The following is a 19,652-nucleotide window of genomic DNA, read 5'->3' as shown; positions in this document are numbered from 1 at the left end:
AATAATATCATACACAAATTATATGAAAATAAATTGACGAGTAAATAATGCACATCGCACGTTGAAAAGAAACTAGTTAATATAGATCTAAGAGAGAGAATTTGAAATTTAAATTTTAAATTTTACACATTATTTAAAAAATTTATAAAAAGGTAATAATGGAAATATAAAAATTTTTAATATAAAATTACAAAAATATCCTATTGATCCACATTTATTGTGGATCAACTTGATTTATATAACACTACCCTTATTTAATTTCAGAACTTCAAATATTTTGCTATAATTAATGTGGCAGTGCCTGGCACAATATTAATTACCTAAACCTAGGCTTTTCTATAAAGTCAAATGTAAATCTGTTAATAGTATGTCCTAGAGCATATCATTTTATATGTATCTTGTATATATTTAATTAATAAAAGGCAATTATACTTTTTTGTTTACATAATTTGTTTATGTATAATTGAAAAAGTCTATTATTATTTTGTTAGAAATTTTATTCTTAACTTGTTAAGAATATTAGTGACAGTATTTCTAGTACAAAATATTATAAATTGGTTCACAATCGAAGATATTTCACAAAAGGACTTGCCTTATCCTGAAAGATTATAATTATGTTTGTTCTCAAAGTATTAATATGAGATATAAATAAATTAGAGTAGTGAGTCTCATGCTACATAACAAACATGATAAGCACTTATATATGATAAGTAGGCCGTACCAGTGACACTTATGACAAGCACGTGGAGTTTACTCTTATCAATGCATTGTCATATATCATACTAATGTATATAATCTTTAGACCTAAGATAACACAGTTATCTTGTATATAGGTAGTTTGAGTTTGATACTACTTTCATATTCGTACTGTGTATAGGTATATGGGCATGTGTTGGCTCCCATTAGTTATATATAGAGATAAGTGTTGATCAAGATTGGATATGTTACCCTAAGTAAATAGGGATAAAATCCTATATTCATCTAATTGTTCTTGATTATTCAAGTTCCTGGCCAGGACAGATAGACTTAGTCGAAAAAGAGTTTCTGATGAGAAAATCTGATTAATAAAAAATTAGAATTAAAAGAGAACATAATATTTATAGCATATGGAGTTTGACATTAACCATGACTCCAGCTAGAATTGGGACTTTATAATGGAGAGATTTTAGTGCATGGTAACATATGATTAAATGTTCATTTAAGGTATTCCTTATTGCTGATTGGGTGGTCATGGCATGCTATGCTAGGTATCAACTATGGTTTATGAGATGCCTAAAATGATTTAAAGAAATCATTTATGGTAAGAAAGAGTTTTAATGATATTAAGAGTTAACATCATTTCTCATTGCCAATTAGTAATGAGCCTAGTAAGTCACACGCCTACACAAGTTAATCACCAAGTAAAATATGATTTAATTGATTAATTAAGGAGATTAATTAATTAATTAAATAGATTTGGTTTGCAATAAGATTGCAAAGTCCTTAGCATGACTTGAAACCAAATCTAAATTAATGAATGTATAGTATAAATTAAATTTATGTTTAAAGTGTTTAAATATGAATTTAATTATGAGATTAATTAATAAAAATTAATAAGTTAATTAATTAATATTTGATATAAATTAATTTAAGGGAGAAATTACAATTTCGGGTTGAGAACTCAAAATTGCAAACAATGACAAAATAGTCTTTTCACATGGTGACACATGGCATCATAAGATGGTAACAAGTGTCACCTATATGATTTAATTGGACCTTGACACTTGGCTTGATAGGATTAAGTCAAAGAAAGCAAGATTGAATCCTATAGTGACATGTGGCACATCTTTAGTCAATTTTGTCTTATGCATATAAATAAAGAAAGAAGAAGAAATGTTCATCTTCTTCCTCCTCTCCCATTTGGACGGCAATCAAGACTTTCTCCCCTTTTATACTTTGATTTCTTTTGAATCAAAATTACTAGAAAAGGTTTCTAGTTCCATATACATCCATTAAATATCACCAAAGCAAACCCCTCTAATTTCAAGTGGTTGGCAAGAGCTAAAGGGACATCTAGGGGCTGTCATTGGTGTAAGTTGGTGAGCTTGTGGTGGACAAGCTAGAGAAACTACAATTGGAGTCCTAGAAGCACCCAAGGGGTAAGATAGTTTGATTATTCACCTTGGAGATTAGAAATCAAAAACCCTTCTTTTAGTTAGGGTTTAATGAATTAAATTTCAATAATACAATTCTTGATGACAAATGAACCTCTAATACATGCTAAAATGTGCTTTAGTATGCTTTTGGGTATTAGAAATTGATTAGGCACATAACACACTTGGCATGGTGCATATAACTTTAAAGAAAGTTTTAAAATTCAATGATCTAATGTTCTCTAATCCATGCTTCTATGCCTTCAAAACCCACGATTAAGTAATTAATTATAAATTTACCTTAAAATCTATTAGTTGGTTAACAGTAAATTGGCGGGCATATATACAGCCAGTAATAGCATTTTTTTTTTAAAGAATCGCAATTAATAATTTAATGTCATTTTTGTCGTGTAATTATTGGAAAATTTTCTCTCCATGATTTTGCATTTATCTGATTTCATATAGTTATTTTTCAAGATTTTTCTTTTGAATTCATATACATATTATCCAACAGTGCCCACTTTTGAAAATAGAGGGTTATCATTTTTATTGTGATTTTATGGGTTCTTAATAATATAATTTATTCTAATTAATGAAATTTCTTTTATTTACATATATATTTATTTATTAATAATAAATGAAAATTTAAATTAATAAATAATAAATAAATTAATATATAATTCTGCTAATAAATTTAATAAAATAATAATTCATGATATTTAATATAATTAATCTAATAAATTTTAAATTATTAATTATTATTAATAATTAAATAAATAAATATAAATTAATTTAACTATAAAAAATGTGAAAGAGAGAAGATAAGATAAAGGAAGAGAGGCAGGGAAAAATATATATATATTTTTTAACTTGAAAACGTATTATAACAGGTTATAGTGATTTTTTTTTAAATAAAATTAAAATTAAATGATTTTATTTTAATAAATTAAAGTTAGGTGACTAAAATGAAACAACCGAGAGATAATCGATGAAAAAAACAAAAACAAAAACAATAACTTATTTTTTATTGTTTGACTTGTCATCTATGAGCAAACTTACAGTCAAATAAGCTTTTAGACACAAGTAACTCTAGCCATTTTGTGGGTAGAGGAAGGAGAATAGTGGAGAAGCCACCACAATTACTGAACAAAATTCCCCACAAATAATAGTTAATCCCAACAATCCTAAAGATGTGCCTCGATATCCAAAACCTCATTGTAGGCAGTGGCTTGTATGATACATCGATGAGACACACTAAACACTCGTACACAAAATGGAAATGATGCAAAGTGCGTGGCAGGGGTGAGCATTAATCGGTTTGGTTTAGTTTGGTATGAAAATATGAAAAATTAAATAAATCAAACCTAATATTTTTTGAAATTGAATTGGATAAAGGGAAACACCAAACTAAATCAAACCAAATAACTTCAATTTAGTTTGGTTTGATTTATCGGTTCTTGAATTAGATTATTTTTTTAGATGAGCATAAACTTCTACTTCTTATGGGAATGTTAAACAAATTTCAATGCTGGCAGTGCAATATTCATTCAGAACAAAATATTCATTCAATCTAATTAATTCAAGATCAAATCTACAAGAAACACAACATAAAAACAATGATATTTCTATAAGAAACCATGTAGAAAATCCATAGTTAGATCTCATTGATTTTTTGCATTGCTTCTTCACAAGAGGCAAAAATATATGTGTAATAAATATGCATTCAATTCAAAGGGTGAAATACTCAAAGCTAAAATGAGGGGGAAAAAAATTGAATAAAACAGATTGAAATACTGCAGATGGCATCGGCTTTGATGTGCTGCTAATTGGAACTCTATCATCTTGAAAAGTAGACCTACAAAATCAATTTGAAAGGAAGAATGGAAAAAGAAAGAAGAAGAAGATGATGACTCTTTGCTTTAAAGAAAGAAATGAGTTGAACGGAAAAGAAATTATTTTAACAAAGAGTCAAGATGGAGATGATAAGCCATTAGATAGAGATGGCGAGCAATGCTGGTTTTTGAACATGGAACTTATGTAAAACAAAAATAGGCACTTTATCACTATTCTAAACATCATATGAATGACATATTTCTCTTGCAATTTATTTTTATATTGGTTCAGTTTTACCAAATTTCTCCTTTTAAAAATCAAACAAACTAAAATAATCAAAAAATTACAAAGTAAACCAAATTGATTAACTATAAAATCGAACTGAAAAAGTTAAAATTGATCGGTTCGATCTATTTTTTTATATTTGAGCCGAATTTTGGTCACCTCTAGTGCGTGGCACATTTGGTGTTGACACTTATTGATACATGGACCAATCAAGAGGTCACATATGAAAAACCCAACTTCGACAGAGTTTTCAAATTTAGTTTGTCTTAAGGTATTTCGATGTTTTAGACTTAATGGTGAAGCACCTTTTCAATTTTATAACTCTAAATTCTCATTTTGGTGTTTAAAGTTTAAAAGATGAGTTTTTTAGTTTAATGGTAGTGTTTTCAAATAGTTCAATTTTAGGGATAATTAGTCCAAAGGGCATAATTACTTCTAGAAATTAATTGAATTAAAGGGATGAATTAAATACCTCAAGTATGGACTTAATGGCTATTTCATTGTTATTGGACAAATGAATTGTAGTCGGCTTCACAAAGATTATGTTAGCTAGTCATCTTTGAAAGAGAATTATTTTTAATATCTAAATTGGTTTTCGGATATGGTTATTTATATTATTTATACATGTTTTTAATTATTATTTTCTAAAAAAATGTGGACGTTTTGTCTTCTTCTCGCATACAAAAATAAGTGACCGGTCTAATAATGCTTTATGAGTTACATTGAATAATGTATCATAGCATTAATATTTTGTTGTTTACCATGTTCATGCATCAATCTTGATATTCAAAACCTTTATAAGTATACGTTGAATAATGTATTATAGCATTAATATTATGCTAATGATATGTTCATGCGTCAACCTCGATATCCAAAACCTCACCGAGCATAGATCCACTGGTATTGGTTGTATTCTATTCCTCATATATGAATATGGGTTTAGATAGGTTTTTCCACCAAATTTAATGGAATGTGGAAAATGATTGTGCTTTGTTGGGATAAATTTCAATAATTGTCCCTGAATTTATATAGTTATAATACTACAGTCCTTCAACTTTAAAATGTAACATAAAACTCCCTAAATTTTTAAATTTTGCACAGTAAAATTCCTCTAACTTTCAATTACTGATTTTTCAGTTAGAAACTAATGTGAATAGCTCCCGCATGGAGCTTAGTCAACATTTCTCTCTTCTTTCTTGTGTAAAGTGTAAAATTATTCTCTCTATACATGAAAAATTATTCTGTCTACAGAGAGAAGAATGATTCAATTTATACATGGCTTGAGAGGGAAAAGAAAAATACTAACTAAGCTCCATACTAGAGCTGTCCAAGTCAGCGTCTAACTGAAAAACTAGTAATTAAAGGTTAGAGATATTTTCTTATACAAAATTTAAAAGTTAATAGAATTTTATATGATATTTTTAAGTTGAGGGACTGTAATGTTACAACTAGATAAGTTTAGGGACAGTTATCAAAATTTATCCTGCTTTGTTGTCCAAAATGTTACTATTCTTTACTATCAATACTAAGTAGGTTGTGCATTATCCTTACTAAAAAAAAAGGAAGGAATGATTGTTTGAGCTTGTGCTTTTCATCATTCCTTATTTATGTGTAAAATAATAAGGAAAAACTCACCTAGACTTGATCTATTATGGACTCAAGACATAAATATGTGAATTCCACCCACATGTTTGAAGGACTCATATATTTGTGTCTTGAGTCTATAATAAAGCGTGTCTGGCTAAGAATTTCCCCAAATAATAATATTCAAATGCATGAATTTTCTTTAGTCAATGGATTAACTAGTAAGATTGCGCTCCATGTATAGGAATGAATTAGACTTGTTTCTTAAGGAATCGATATATTAGTCATAAATGTTGTGTGTAATGTTCAATATATTCTCATTGGGTAAAATGTTGATTCATGTTTATCTATTTTTCCTATGTTTTAAAGCTACCTAACTTCCTTTAAAGTTCCATGGTTAGAAGCTCTATGTAGTATCAACTAAATGTTTACAACTAGTATGGTAACTTTCACTCACGGTCACTGAAATTTATGGGTTATTTTAGTAAGGTCACTCAACTTTATTTTCTTTTTCCTTAAAAGTCATTTAACTTCAATTTGAGCATTATTAAAGTCATTGTGACCAATTATTATAGTTTTTCCCGTTAACCAGCTAATCTATCATCATTTTACAAAATAAAATTACTTAAATACCCTTTCCTTATATTAAAATCCATTTTCTTTCTTGCTTACCCTCTGCTTTACACTCTCTCTTTTTGAAACCCCAAAAAAAGAATAGAAATTTAAGAGATACACAAAATAAAAAAATGCATATCAAAGAATACAAAAACACATTCAAGCATCAAAATCCCACTAAATTGAAACTTCAAATTAATAAATCCAACATCCAAAATCAACAAATAAATATTCAATAAATCCAAAATCAAATATCAATAATTGAAACCCAAAATTCAACAAAAATTAATGAATTAGGGGAAGGATAAATTGCAATAGTCGGCACTGCACTATGGAGAGGCTTGAAAGCAATTATGAAGGCAATACAGGTAAGATCGTCGAAGAAAATTTGGGATAGAAAGGAAAGAGAAGAGAGTGTCAATCAACATCCATGAATCAATAAGTACCAAACACACAACCCATAACTGGCAATTGCTAGAAATTAAACAAGAAACCTTTTTGAATAAGCAAATTAACAAATCAAAATAGAAAATCAGTTTAAAGCAAACTTGAACACAATAGACCGTCTTTTATTTTCTTAAGTGCTTCCTTTACTTCTAAAGATCTAATCCTTCTAGTGTAATTCACATTCTTTTCTATTGCTTTGTAGTCTATATTCACGCTATTATCACTTTGACTATTATTAAAGAGATCATTAAAGTAATTTCTCTATCTTTCTTTAATGTCCTCATCTTTCACCAACACTTTTCCTTCTTTATCCTTAATGCACCTAATTTGATTGAGATCTTGACATTTATTTTCTCTTCTCTTTGCTAATCTATAAATATCTTTCTTCTCTTCTTGAGTTCTAAGTTTCTCATATAACTTTTCAAAGGCCTGCGCTCTTGCTTGATTAACCGCCTTTTTTGCCTCTTTCTTTGCTATCTTGTACTGTTCATAAGCCTCATTATTATCACACTTAGTTAATTTCTTATACCATTACCTCTTTCTCTTCACTGCCTTTTGTACTTTTTCATTCCACCACTATCTCTCTTTTCAGGGTGGTCTATGTCCTCTAGACTCTTCAAGTACTTTGCTAACTACTTCTCTAATCTTTGATGCCATCTGTATCCACATACCATTGGCCTCCACATCCAGCTTCCATGCTTCAGACTTGATAAGCTCATTTTTGAACTTCACTTGCTTTACTCCTTTGAACTCCCACCACTTTGTTTGAGCTACAATATTTCTTCTAGCCTTACTTGAATTGTTCCTAAACTTGACATCCAAGACTACTAACCTGTAACACCCCTGATTTTTAAATATATTATTTTTGGGCAAATATTGATGTTTTAATTTTATTTAAATTTTAAGAAATTATTTGAGATTTTTTCGGATTTTAAAAATCGGGTTCGATTTTCCGAAAATATAAACTTTGATGATTTTTAAAATTTTATTTAAAGACCACGTGGCAAAACTAAAAATATATTTGGAGTCTACAAATTTTTCTGAGTTTTCTAGAATTTTTTCAAAATTTTTGGACCTCGTTTTCGGTCCCGAGGCAGAGTAAAAATTCAAAATTTTGTATTTCGAATCGAACCGGCCGAATACCCTTCTTCTTTTTCTCCCGCGCGCGTCTCCTCCTCCTTCTCTCTCTCCCGTTTTCTCTCTCCCCCCGCACCAGCCCGCCGGCCAGCCACCTCCCCTGCCACCCCAGCTCACCTGCGCGCTGCCCCACCTCTTTCCCCAGGCCGGCCACCGCCCCAAACGACCGGAAAACGCGAGCGAACGCTCCTCCCTTGCGCCGGCAACTTTTCGACTTCCCGGCCAAAATCTGGTCGATCCGGCCACCAATCGGACCGGGTCTTGTGTCTAAACTCATCTACTCGTCGAGAGCTTTCCATAGACACCAAGAACACCGAAATCCATTAAGCGATTTGTCCAATTTTTGCCCGGGAAGTTTTAGCCCATTTTGACTTTCGGGCTAGATTTCTCACAAACCGTGAATCCTATGAAAAAACCGAGAGTACCAAAGCGCTCCACTCGTCGAGAGCTTCGCGGCGACATAAATTTCAAATTTTTCCGACACCGTTTTTTGATGGGTCCCATGAAACTTCACAGTGTCTTTTCGAGCATTAAATGAGCTTAGAAAATTCTGAAAAATTTATGTACTAACCCCCGTGTCGTGGGCTTCGTGTAGGTATCTTCAATTCGCATAAATTCGGCTGTTCGGTGCGTGAATTTCCGGCCGCATGCACTGCACGGAAAAGTCTCCGAATTGGACCGAGGTTTTGGCTACCCCCCCATTTTCAGACGTCCCGAGAGCGTCCCTGGAGTCGGAATCGGCAAAGGTAAACCCGAACCTTGCTTTTTCATAATTTTCTAGTGCTTAAATAGGATTAAAAATCCATAAAATATTCGTGGTAGCCCAGAAAATTATTATTCTTTTTGCAATAGCCTAGTAATATTGCTAAGGACCGCGGAGCAAAATTTTAGAATTTTTAGAGCTTGTTTGGGTAGTTTTTGCAAAAATGATCAATTATAAGGACTAAATTGAAATTTTACATATTGTGATGGATGATTGATTTGATGGGCTCAGGAGGGACTGTGTGATGAGATTGAGTTGTGGATATATGGGTTGTGAATATAGAAGTGTGTTTTGAGCCCTTTTGCAGGTTGGGTAGGTCCTAGGTATAGGGGAGACTCTGCCGGATTTTCGACACGACTTAGGACGTAATTGGTCTTTTCTTGATTCGTATTGAGTCATTTGTATTAAATAATTATAATGTAATTATCAGGTGATCCGGGACAGCCTTCTTCCTTCGCTCAGCCGCCCCAGTGACCGTTGTCAAGTCTGTGAGTAAAATATTAATTTTAATTGTAATTTCACTATTATTATATGTTCAAGCATGCCCATGCATCACTTATATGCATATATTTATGTAGTTAAACTCTAGGCACGATTTATGTTGCATTCATAACTGTTAAAGTGCCATGGATGTTGTTGTGGTAATTTGGAGCAGTGTGCGTGCATTAGCGTGCGTGTGATGTGGTGTGGACTATGGATAGGACGGGTAGACACGGCTTGAGATCTTCGCTGGGACCCGGTCCTTTGGGGTAGTCATGGCTTGAGTTCTTCGCTGGGACCCCGATTTGGTTTATTAAGCGAAAGTCCGGCTTGAGTTCTTCGCTGGCACCGGGTTGGATTTAAGAGAGCTGTATAGGGTATCAGCTCCTATATATTATGATTGATATTACTGGGTGTGTGAGTGCTCCAAATTACCTTTTTGCTGTTATGATGTGAATTTATTGCTGATGTTGCATTTCACTCTACAGGGTGCATTAGTTTCAGATAGTTATAGAGATTATGGTTAAAATTGATATTTTACTCTCTGAGTCGAACGCTCACTCCTGTTCAATATTTTTTCAGGCTACAGGAAGATTTTATTGTGGTTAACCTGCTTTTCTCCTTCGCAGGTTGTTTATCAATATTTGTGTAATTTTATTTACTTCTAGAATTTTCGCATGTGTTAGAAATATTTAAATGATTCGGGTTTGTAATATAAACTGTTATGTGGACCTGTAAAATTATTATATGCATGTTTGATGGACTGGATGAGGGAGCTGAGCTCCCATTTATCTTTATGTTGATTTGAGTATGTGGAGGGTGAGCTGAGCTCCCCAATTGATGATATATTTTGTTTACAGGTCGGGTGAGTCAAGAACTCCCCGTTGAAAGGTCCACTTTATGGCCGGACTCTGTCCGGTTGAAATCTTGAAATTGGGCCCAAATGGGCCTTAGAGTTGGATTAATGAATAGTTAGGCTTACTACGGGCCTCGGGGGCTTTAAGCTGGCCCAGGTCCTAGTGCCGGTCCGGCCCATAGGTTGGGTCGTGACAAATGTGGTATCATAGCTTAGGCTCCAGATTCTTAGGGAATGTTCATCTAAAGTGTTGGGAAGAGTCTACTAGGAGTCACATGCGGAAAAAAATAGGGTCCACATTCGTCTTGCATTGTCATCTTTGCTTCTAGTTTCTGCTTCGTATATTATGTGTAAATATAAGTCAATAGAGCTGTGTAATGAGTAATTTTGAATTTTGTGGGCTAATGTTGCTGAATTTCAAGAAAATACGTAGAAGCAGGAGAGCTGCCATCGCACTGTAACCGGATGTGCTCGACGAGGTGTCAAGACAGATGAGGCGCCGCCAGGAGGCGGGTAGGAGGCCAAGAGCTGCTCAAGTAGAAAAGCAGCTGCCAATAGTTCAGGATCAGTCTTTCATGGCACAGGGTCCCATGGACCCCATGGCAGCTACTCTAGCTGGGTTGTAGAGAACCATCGACATGATGGCGCAGTATATGGTCCACCCTCCACAGCAGCAGCAGTCCACCGCACCAAGAGGGGAACCTTACAAGCAGATCATAAATTTTAAGAAGTTGGTGTCTGGTATTTATGATGTGTCAGACGATGCATATCGGTTTTTGGATTCTCGCAGATGTGCAGAATGTAATTACGCTTAATCGACAGAAGACTCATAGAGTGTATGTAGCATGTCATGGGGCCTATGCCTAGACAATGGATGAATGACTACATATTACCTCGGATGGAGGGTTTGTCGTGGACTCAGTTTGTAGAACTGTTCATCAATCGGTTTGTGCCAGAAAGCTTCAGGGATCAAAAGCAGTGGGCCTTTGAGGCCTTAAGACAGAATGGCAGGACTGTAGATGAATATGCTACAGAATTTCTGGAATTGAGCAGATATGCCCCTATAGCAGTATCTACAGAAACTATGAAGGTGAAGAGATTCCTAAAGGGGCTTGACAGGAGGTATGCAAACCTGGCCATGATGTCGGATCAGTCGTTTGATGTGGTAGTTGATCGAGCCAGATAGATAGAGATTAGCTATACTGCGGATGACAGCGGAAGAGCAAAGAAAAACAGAGCAGAGGGTTCTTCAGGTACTCCCCACATGGGTACTCTAGATAGTGGTGGCCAGAGTAATTTCAGAGGAAGAAGTAGGAACAAGAAGAGTGGTTTTAGACACAAATCCCGAGGGTTCAGACCAGGGTACGGATCTAGCAGTGGTCACAGTTCGGGGTACAGCAGTTCTGGGTCTGGTTTAGGATTCTCCTTGGCACCTTGTGCACAGTGTGGAAGAGGACATTCAAGACCTTGTATGATGGGTTCAGGAGTATGCTTCAGGTGTGGCTAACCAGGTCACTTTGCTAGGGAATGTCCCGTGTTCAGTGAGCCACAGATGGGGTCACAGGGTTCTGTTGCAAATGTTCCTCGATTGTATCCAGTGCTTCCAAAGCATGGTGTAGTCGATCAGTACAACAGGGCCGAGGACAAGGGGGACATGGATTTGTAGGCAGATCAGGAGGTAAAAGTCAGTATCAGGATTCTGCCACTCAGGGTAGGGGTCAAGCTCGGGTTTTCACCCTGACCCATCGGGATGCTCAGGCTTCAAATGTAGTTGTGCAGGTATTCTTCTGGTTTGTTCCTATGAGGCTCGTGTTTTAATAAATCCGGGTGCTACGCACTCATTTGTCTCCCCTGTGTTTACCATGAGATTGGGTAGACACCCTACAACCTTAGAATGTCCTTTGTCGGTAGCTACCCCACTTAGTGACAACATAGATGTAGATATGGTATTTCCGGGTAGCCCAGTAGTAGTAGATGGAAAGATCCTCCCAGCAGACTTGGTTCCTCTACCAGTAATAGATTTTGATGTCATCTTGGGGATGGATTGGTTGGCAACTCATTATGCCACTTTAGACTGCAGGAACAAAAAAGTGCATTTCCGCATACCTGGTGTGGAAGAGTTTAGCTTCGATGGTGACAAGAGCGTGGCTCCATATAATTTGGTGTCAGCAATTAGTGCTAGAAAAATGTTGAGGCGTGGATGTCAAGGATATTTGGCATTGGTGAGAGATACATCTGTAGAAGGTGTTAACATGGAAAATGTTCCTGTTGTCAGAGAATTCATGGATGTCTTCCCTGAGGAGCTTCCAGGGTTACCACCAGGAAGAGAAATAGAGTTTTGCATTGATGTTATGCCGGGTACAAACCCTATATCAATGCCGCCTTACAGGATGGCACCAGCAGAATTGAAAGAGTTAAAGGAGCAACTACAGGAGCTTTTGGACAAGGGTTTTATACGTCCGAGCACTTCACCTTGGGGCGCTCCTGTTCTATTTGTGAGAAAGAAAGATGGGTCATTGAGGTTGTGTATTGACTACAGACAGCTGAACAAGGTGACTGTGAAGAACAAGTATCCACTTCCTCGGATCGATGATTTGTTTGATCAACTCCAAGGGGCTAGATTCTTTTCCAAGATAAACCTGAGATTAGGCTACCATCAGTTGAGAATCAGGAATGAGGACGTGTCCAAAACGGCATTCAGGACAAGATATGGTCATTATGAGTTCTTGGTGATGTCTTTTGGACTCACTAATGCACCAGCAGCCTTCATGGACTTGATGAACAGGGTGTTCAAGCCATTTTTGGACCGTTTTGTCATCGTATTCATAGATGACATTCTGGTATACTCTCGGACCGAGGAAGAGCACGTGTGGCACTTGAGAATGGTGTTGTAGACTTTGAGGGAGCACCAGCTATATGCCAAATTTTCAAAATGTGAATTTTGGCTAGAAAGCATCTCATTCTTGGGACACGTGGTTTCTAGTGATGGCATTCAAGTAGATCCCAAGAAAGTTGAAGCTGTAACTGATTGGCTTAGGCCTACAACAGTCACTGAGGTGCGAAGTTTTCTGGGCCTAGCTGGCTACTATAGGCGTTTTGTGCAAGATTTTTCTAGGATAGCAGCTCCCTTAACTAAGTTAACTCGGAAGAATGTTCCATTCATTTGGACAGATGACTGTGAGAAGAGCTTCCAGAAGCTTAAGGAGTGTCTAACCACTGCCCCTGTGTTGACACTACCAATGAGTGGTGAAGGATACACCGTGTATTGTGATGCCTCCAGAGTTGGCCTAGGGTGTGTTTTGATGCAGAATGGAAAAGTAGTGGCTTATGCTTCAAGACAGCTGAAGAGGCATGAGCAAAACTACCCCACCCATGATTTGGAAATGGCGGCTATAGTCTTTGCACTAAAAATCTGGAGACACTACCTGTATGGTGAAGTGTGCGACATATACACCGACCATAAGAGTTTGAAATACATCTTCCAACAGAGGGATTTAAACTTGAGACAGAGGAGATGGATGGAGCTTCTGAAAGACTATGATTGCACCATCCAGTACCACCCTGGGAAGGCCAATGTAGTAGCAGATGCTTTGAGCAGAAAATCTTCTGGCAGTTTGGCGCACATTTCAGCAGAGAAAAGACCGTTGATTCAGGAAATACATGAGTTGATGGATCAAGGTTTAATCCTAGATCTTTCAGATGAGGGGGTATTGTTGGCTCATTTTTCAGTGAGGCCAGACTTACGAGACAGAGTTAGAGTTTCCCAGCACAGAGACCAACAATTAATGAAGATCATAGAAAGAGTATAGCAAGGTGAAGGTGGTGAGTTTGGATTTGCCAATGATAGCGCCCTTATGCAAGGTTCTAGGATATGTGTGCCCGATGTGGACAATCTCAGAAATGAAATCATGCAAGAGGCACACTATACACTGTACAATGTCCACCCAGGCTCCACCAAGATGTACCATGATGTTAAGGATAGCTATTCATGAAGAGAGACATAGCAGACTTCGTGTCCAAGTGCTTGACTTGTCAGAAGGTGAAGTTTGAACATCAGAGATCGTCAGGAAAGCTGCAAGAGCTCCCTATCCCAAAATGGAAGTAGAAAATGATCACTATGGATTTTGTGACTGGGTTGCCTCGTACTACGCAAGGATATGATTCGATATGGGTAATTGTAGACCGTCTAACCAAATCAGCTCACTTCTTGCCTGTGAAGACTACATATTCTGTGGCACAGTACGCTCGACTCTACATTCGAGAAATAGTCAGATTGCATGGAGTTCCAGCTTCCATAATATCTTACAGAGGGCCCCAGTTCACTTCTCGGTTTTGGAGGAAGTTGCAGGAGGCACTTGGCACTCAATTGAACTTTAGTACGGCTTTCCACCCTCAGACAGATGGACAGTCCGAAAGGACAATCCAAACACTGGAAGACATGCTTCGCATTAGTGTTTTGGATTTTGGAGGTCAATGGGACGATCAGCTAGCTTTGGTGGAATTTGCCTACAACAACAGTTACCATTCCAGCATAGGGATGACACCCTATGAGGCACTATATGGAAGAAAGTGTAGGTCTCCTCTGTGTTGGACGGAAATGGGAGAAGCGAAGGTGCATGATATAGACCTAGTGCAGTACACTTCAGAGGTAGTTCCTTTAATCAGGGAACGATTGAAAAGCTTTTCAAGAAGCGTAAGAGTTATGCATACCCCAGACGGAGGGATGTGGAGTTTGCAGTAGGCGACTATGTATTCCTGAAGGTTTCTCCAATGAAGGGAGTCATGAGATTTGGAAAGAAGGGCAAGTTGGCACCTCGGTATATCGGACCTTTTGAGGTTACTGATAGAGTTGGAGCAGTTGCCTACCGGTTGGAGCTACCACCCAACCTTTCTCATGTTCAACCTGTGTTTCACATCTCCATGCTCAGGAAATACATTCCAAATCCTTCTCATATACTACAGCTGGAGGTAATAGAGCTAAAAGAGAACTTGACATTTGAGAAGCAACCTGTAGCCATAGTGGACTATCAAGTGAGACAGCTAAAATCAAAACAGATCCCTATGGTTAAGGTTTTGTGGAGGAGTCAGTCAGTGGAAGAGTGCACCTGGAAGTCAGAACGGGACATGCGTAGCAAGTACCCTTATTTGTTCAATGTGTAATCATGTACTTTATTCTGCCTTGTGTAAAATTCGAGGACGAATTTTCTGTAAGAGGGGAAGAATGTAACACCCCTGATTTTTAAATATATTATTTTTGGGCAAATATTGATGTTTTAATTTTATTTAAATTTTAAGAAATTATTTGAGATTTTTTCGGATTTTAAAAATCGGGTTCGATTTTCCCAAAATATAAACTTTGATGATTTTTAAAAATTTATTTAAAGACCACGTGGCAAAACTAAAAATATATTTGGAGTCTACAAATTTTTCTGAGTTTTCTAGAATTTTTTCGGAATTTTTGGACCTCGTTTTCGGTCCCGAGGCAGAGTAAAAATTTAAAATTTTGTATTTCGAATTGAACCGGCCGAATCGAACCGGACCGGTCGAATCAGACCGGCTCCCTCCCCTTCTTCTTTTTCTCCCGCGCGCGTCTCCTTCTCCTTCTCTCTTTCTCCCGTTTTCTCTCTCCTCCCGCCCACCACGGCTAGCCACCTCCCCGCCACCTCACTCACGGCGCGCCCCACCTCTTTCCCCCGGCCGGCCGCCTCCCCAAACGGCCGAAAAACGTGCGCGAACGCCCCTCCCTTGCACCGGCGACTTTTCGACTTTCCGGCCAAAATCCGGCCTATCCGGCCACCAGTCGGACCGGATCTTGTGTCTAAACTCATCTACTCGTCGAGAGCTTTCCATAGACACCAAGAACACCGAAATCCATTAAGCGATTTGTCCAATTTTTGCCCGGGAAGTTTTAGCCCATTTTGACTTTCGGGCTAGATTTCTCACAAACCGTGAATCCCAAGAAAAAACCGAGAGTACCAGAGCGCTCCACTCGTCGAGAGCTTCGCGGTGACATAAATTTCGAATTTTTCCAACACCGTTTTTTGGTGGGTCCCACGGAACTTCACAGTGTCTTTTCAAGCATTAAATGAGCTTAGAATATTTTGAAAAATTTATGTACTAACCCTCGTGTCGTGGGCTTCATTTAGGTATCTTCAATTCGAGGAAATTCGACGATTGCAGTTGCCGTGAATTTCAGGCCAAATGCACGTTCTGGAAAAGTCTCGAATGGACCGAGGTTTTGGCTACCCCCATTGTCCGATGTCCCGAGCGCGTCCCTGGAGTCAGAATCGGCAAAGGTAAACCCGAACCTTGCTTTTTTGTAATTTTCTAGTGCTTAAATAGGATTAAAAATCCATAAAATATTCGTGGTAGCCCAGAAAATTATGATTCTTTTTGCAATAGCCTAGTAATATTGCTAAGGACCGCGGAGCAAAATTTTAGAATTTTTAGAGCTTGTTTGGGTAGTTTTTGCGAAAATGATCAATTATAAGGACTAAATTGAAATTTTACATATTGTGATGGATGATTGATTTGATGGGCTCAGGAGGGGCTGTGTGATGAGATTGAGTTGTGGATATATGGGTTGTGAATATAGAAGTGTGTTTTGAGCCCTTTTGCAGGTTGGGTAGGTCCTAGGTATAGGGGAGACTCTGCCGGATTTTCGGCACGACTTAGGATGTAATTGGTCTTTTCTTGATTCGTATTGAGTCATTTGTATTAAATAGTTGTAATGTAATTGTCAGGTGAGCCGGGACAGCCTTCTTCCTTCGCCCAGCCGCCCCAGTGACCGTTGTCAAGTTTGTGAGTAAAATATTAATTTTAATTGTAATTTCACTATTATTATATGTTCAAGTATGCCCATGCATCACTTATATGCATATATTTATGTAGTTAAACTCTAGGCACGATTTATGTTGCATTCATAACTGTTAAAGTGCCATGGATGTTATTGTGGTAATTTAGAGCAGTGTGCGTGCGTTGGCGTGCGTGTGATGTGGTGTGGACTATGGATAGGACGGGTAGACACGGCTTGAGATCTTCACTGGGACCCGGTCCTTCGGGATAGTCATGGCTTGAGTTCTTCACTGGGACCCCGATTTGGTTTATTAAGCGAAAGTCCGGCTTGAGTTCTTCGCTGGCACCAGGTTGGATTTAAGAGAGCTGTATAGGAGATCAGCTCCCATATATTATGATTGATATTACTGGGTGTGTGAGTGCTCCAAATTACCTTTTTGCTGTTATGATGTGAATTTATTGCTGATGTTGCATTTCACTCTACAGGGTGCATTAGTTTCAGATAGTTATAGAGATTATGGTTAAAATTGATATTTTACTCTCTAAGTCGAACGCTCACTCCTGTTCAATATTTTTTTCAGGCTACAGGAGGATTTTATTATGGTTAACCTGCTTTTCTCCTTCGCAGGTTGTTTATCAATATTTGTGTAATTTTATTTACTCCTAGAATTTCCGCATGTGTTAGAAATATTTAAATGATTCGGGTCTGTAATATAAACTGTTATGTGGACCTGTAAAATTATTATATGCATGTTTGATGGACTGGATGAGGGAGCAGAGCTCCCATTTATCTTTATGTTGATTTGAGTATGTGGAGGGTGAGCTGAGCTCCCCAATTGATGATATATTTTGTTTACAGGTCGAGTGAGTCAAGAACTCCCCGTTGAAAAGTCCACTTTATGGCCGGACTCTGTCCGGTTGAATTCTTAAAATTGGGCCCAAATGGGCCTTAGAGTTGGATTAATGAATAATTAGGCTTACTATGGGCCTCGGGGGCTTTAGGCTAGCCCAGGTCCTAGTGCCAGTCCGGCCCATAGGTTGGGTCGTGACATAACCGATATTGGCTTGTTAAAGCCTCTCCCGGAATAACCTTGCAATCCTTGCATAGAGCTCTATTTGTCTTCCTAGTTAAGAGAAGTCAATTTGGCTTCTATGTTGTCTACTTTTGGAAGTCACTAAACGCGACTCCCTTTTTATAAAATAGGTATTTGCTAGTATTAGGTCGTATGCCATGACAAAATCCAGGATGCTTTTCTCCTTTTCATTTCAACTATCAAAACCAAAACCTCCATGAATATTTTCATTACCTTGCCTATCACTTCCTACATGTCTATTCAAATCTCCATCGATGAGAACATTCTCTTCATTCGGTATGCTTTGCATTAGATCATTCATATCTTTCTAAAACTTTTGTTTACTCTTACTATCTAGTCCTATTTGTGGGGCATAAGTACTAACTATATTTATTATTTCTCCATTTAGTACTAGCCTTACTAGTATAATTCTATCTCTTACTCTTTTCATAGCTATTACACATCTTTAAATGTCCTATCTATGATCATGCCCACTCTATTTCTATTCCTCTCCTTTCCAATAAACCACAGTTTGTATCCTAAACTACCCACTTCCTTGCTTTTCTCTCCTACCCATTTAGTCTCCTGAATGCAAGCAATATTCACCCTTCTCCTTTCCAAGGTATCCATAAGCTTTATTAATTTTCCTGCAAGTGATCCAATATTCCAAGTATCAACCTTGATTCTCCTCCTATCCTATTCCTTTCCAATTGATCTCCTTCTATGATATCTTCTATTATTTTCTATGCCTATCTTGTGTTCTGTTCCACTATCTATTCTATGGACTAACTTCTTTACCCACACTCGTCCATGATGTGGGAACCCTTGCTCATTTAACACTACACTCAGGCGCCGACATGGCTCCTCGCTCTTGTGAATGCCTTACACCTTTGTATATTTCTCACTACACCTGGGCTCTGATATAGCGCGTCATAAGTAGAGGACGTCTCAACGTTTATATTGTAAGAATCCATATTATGAGGTGTGATGCAATTTTTACGCTGGTTGTCACCTACCGCAACCCTCCTCCTTTATCTAGGCTTGGGATCTGCTAAGCGCAAACTACTTAGTTAGAGTTACCAGAATATATACACCTATCCCCATGAAATCCAAAGCAATATAAAGCAACAAGATAATAATAATAAAAAAAAATCTTACACAGCTTCTTTTTTCTGAAAAAGGAGACAAAATGAGTAGATGAGACATCGTGAGAGAGCTGTGGGCTTCTTGATTTTGGGGTTTTTTTTTTGGGTATTGGAATAAAAGTGTATGTGTAAATTGCGAGTATTTGATCCTTCCCATTTTTAAGGGTTTCGGATGACTGAAAGCCGAAAAAAAAATTTTCTTTATACTGTAGGATGGTGATCTTTGGATGAGGCAAAAATATTAAAGAAGAAGCAGAAGAAGATAGGTGAGAGCAGGTGAATTTGCCTACAAGAGATGGACATAGAAGATGGAAGAAGAAAAAGTGAAATAAGGAATAGGGTTATTAATAAAGGGTAATGTGGTAATTTCATTTGTAAAATGATGATAGATCACCAAATTAACTAGAAAACTCACAGTATCTAGTTACAATTATTTTTATGGAAATGTGTTATAATTGTAGACTTATATGAGTTCTGATGCTCTTAATTAAGTTTTAATTAATCGTT

The sequence above is a fragment of the Hevea brasiliensis genome, chromosome 1 (assembly GCF_030052815.1).
Source record: "Hevea brasiliensis isolate MT/VB/25A 57/8 chromosome 1, ASM3005281v1, whole genome shotgun sequence".
Taxonomy (NCBI): Eukaryota; Viridiplantae; Streptophyta; class Magnoliopsida; order Malpighiales; family Euphorbiaceae; genus Hevea; species Hevea brasiliensis.
The sequence above is the reverse complement of the archived record's forward strand: the minus strand, read 5'-3'. Positions refer to the sequence as shown.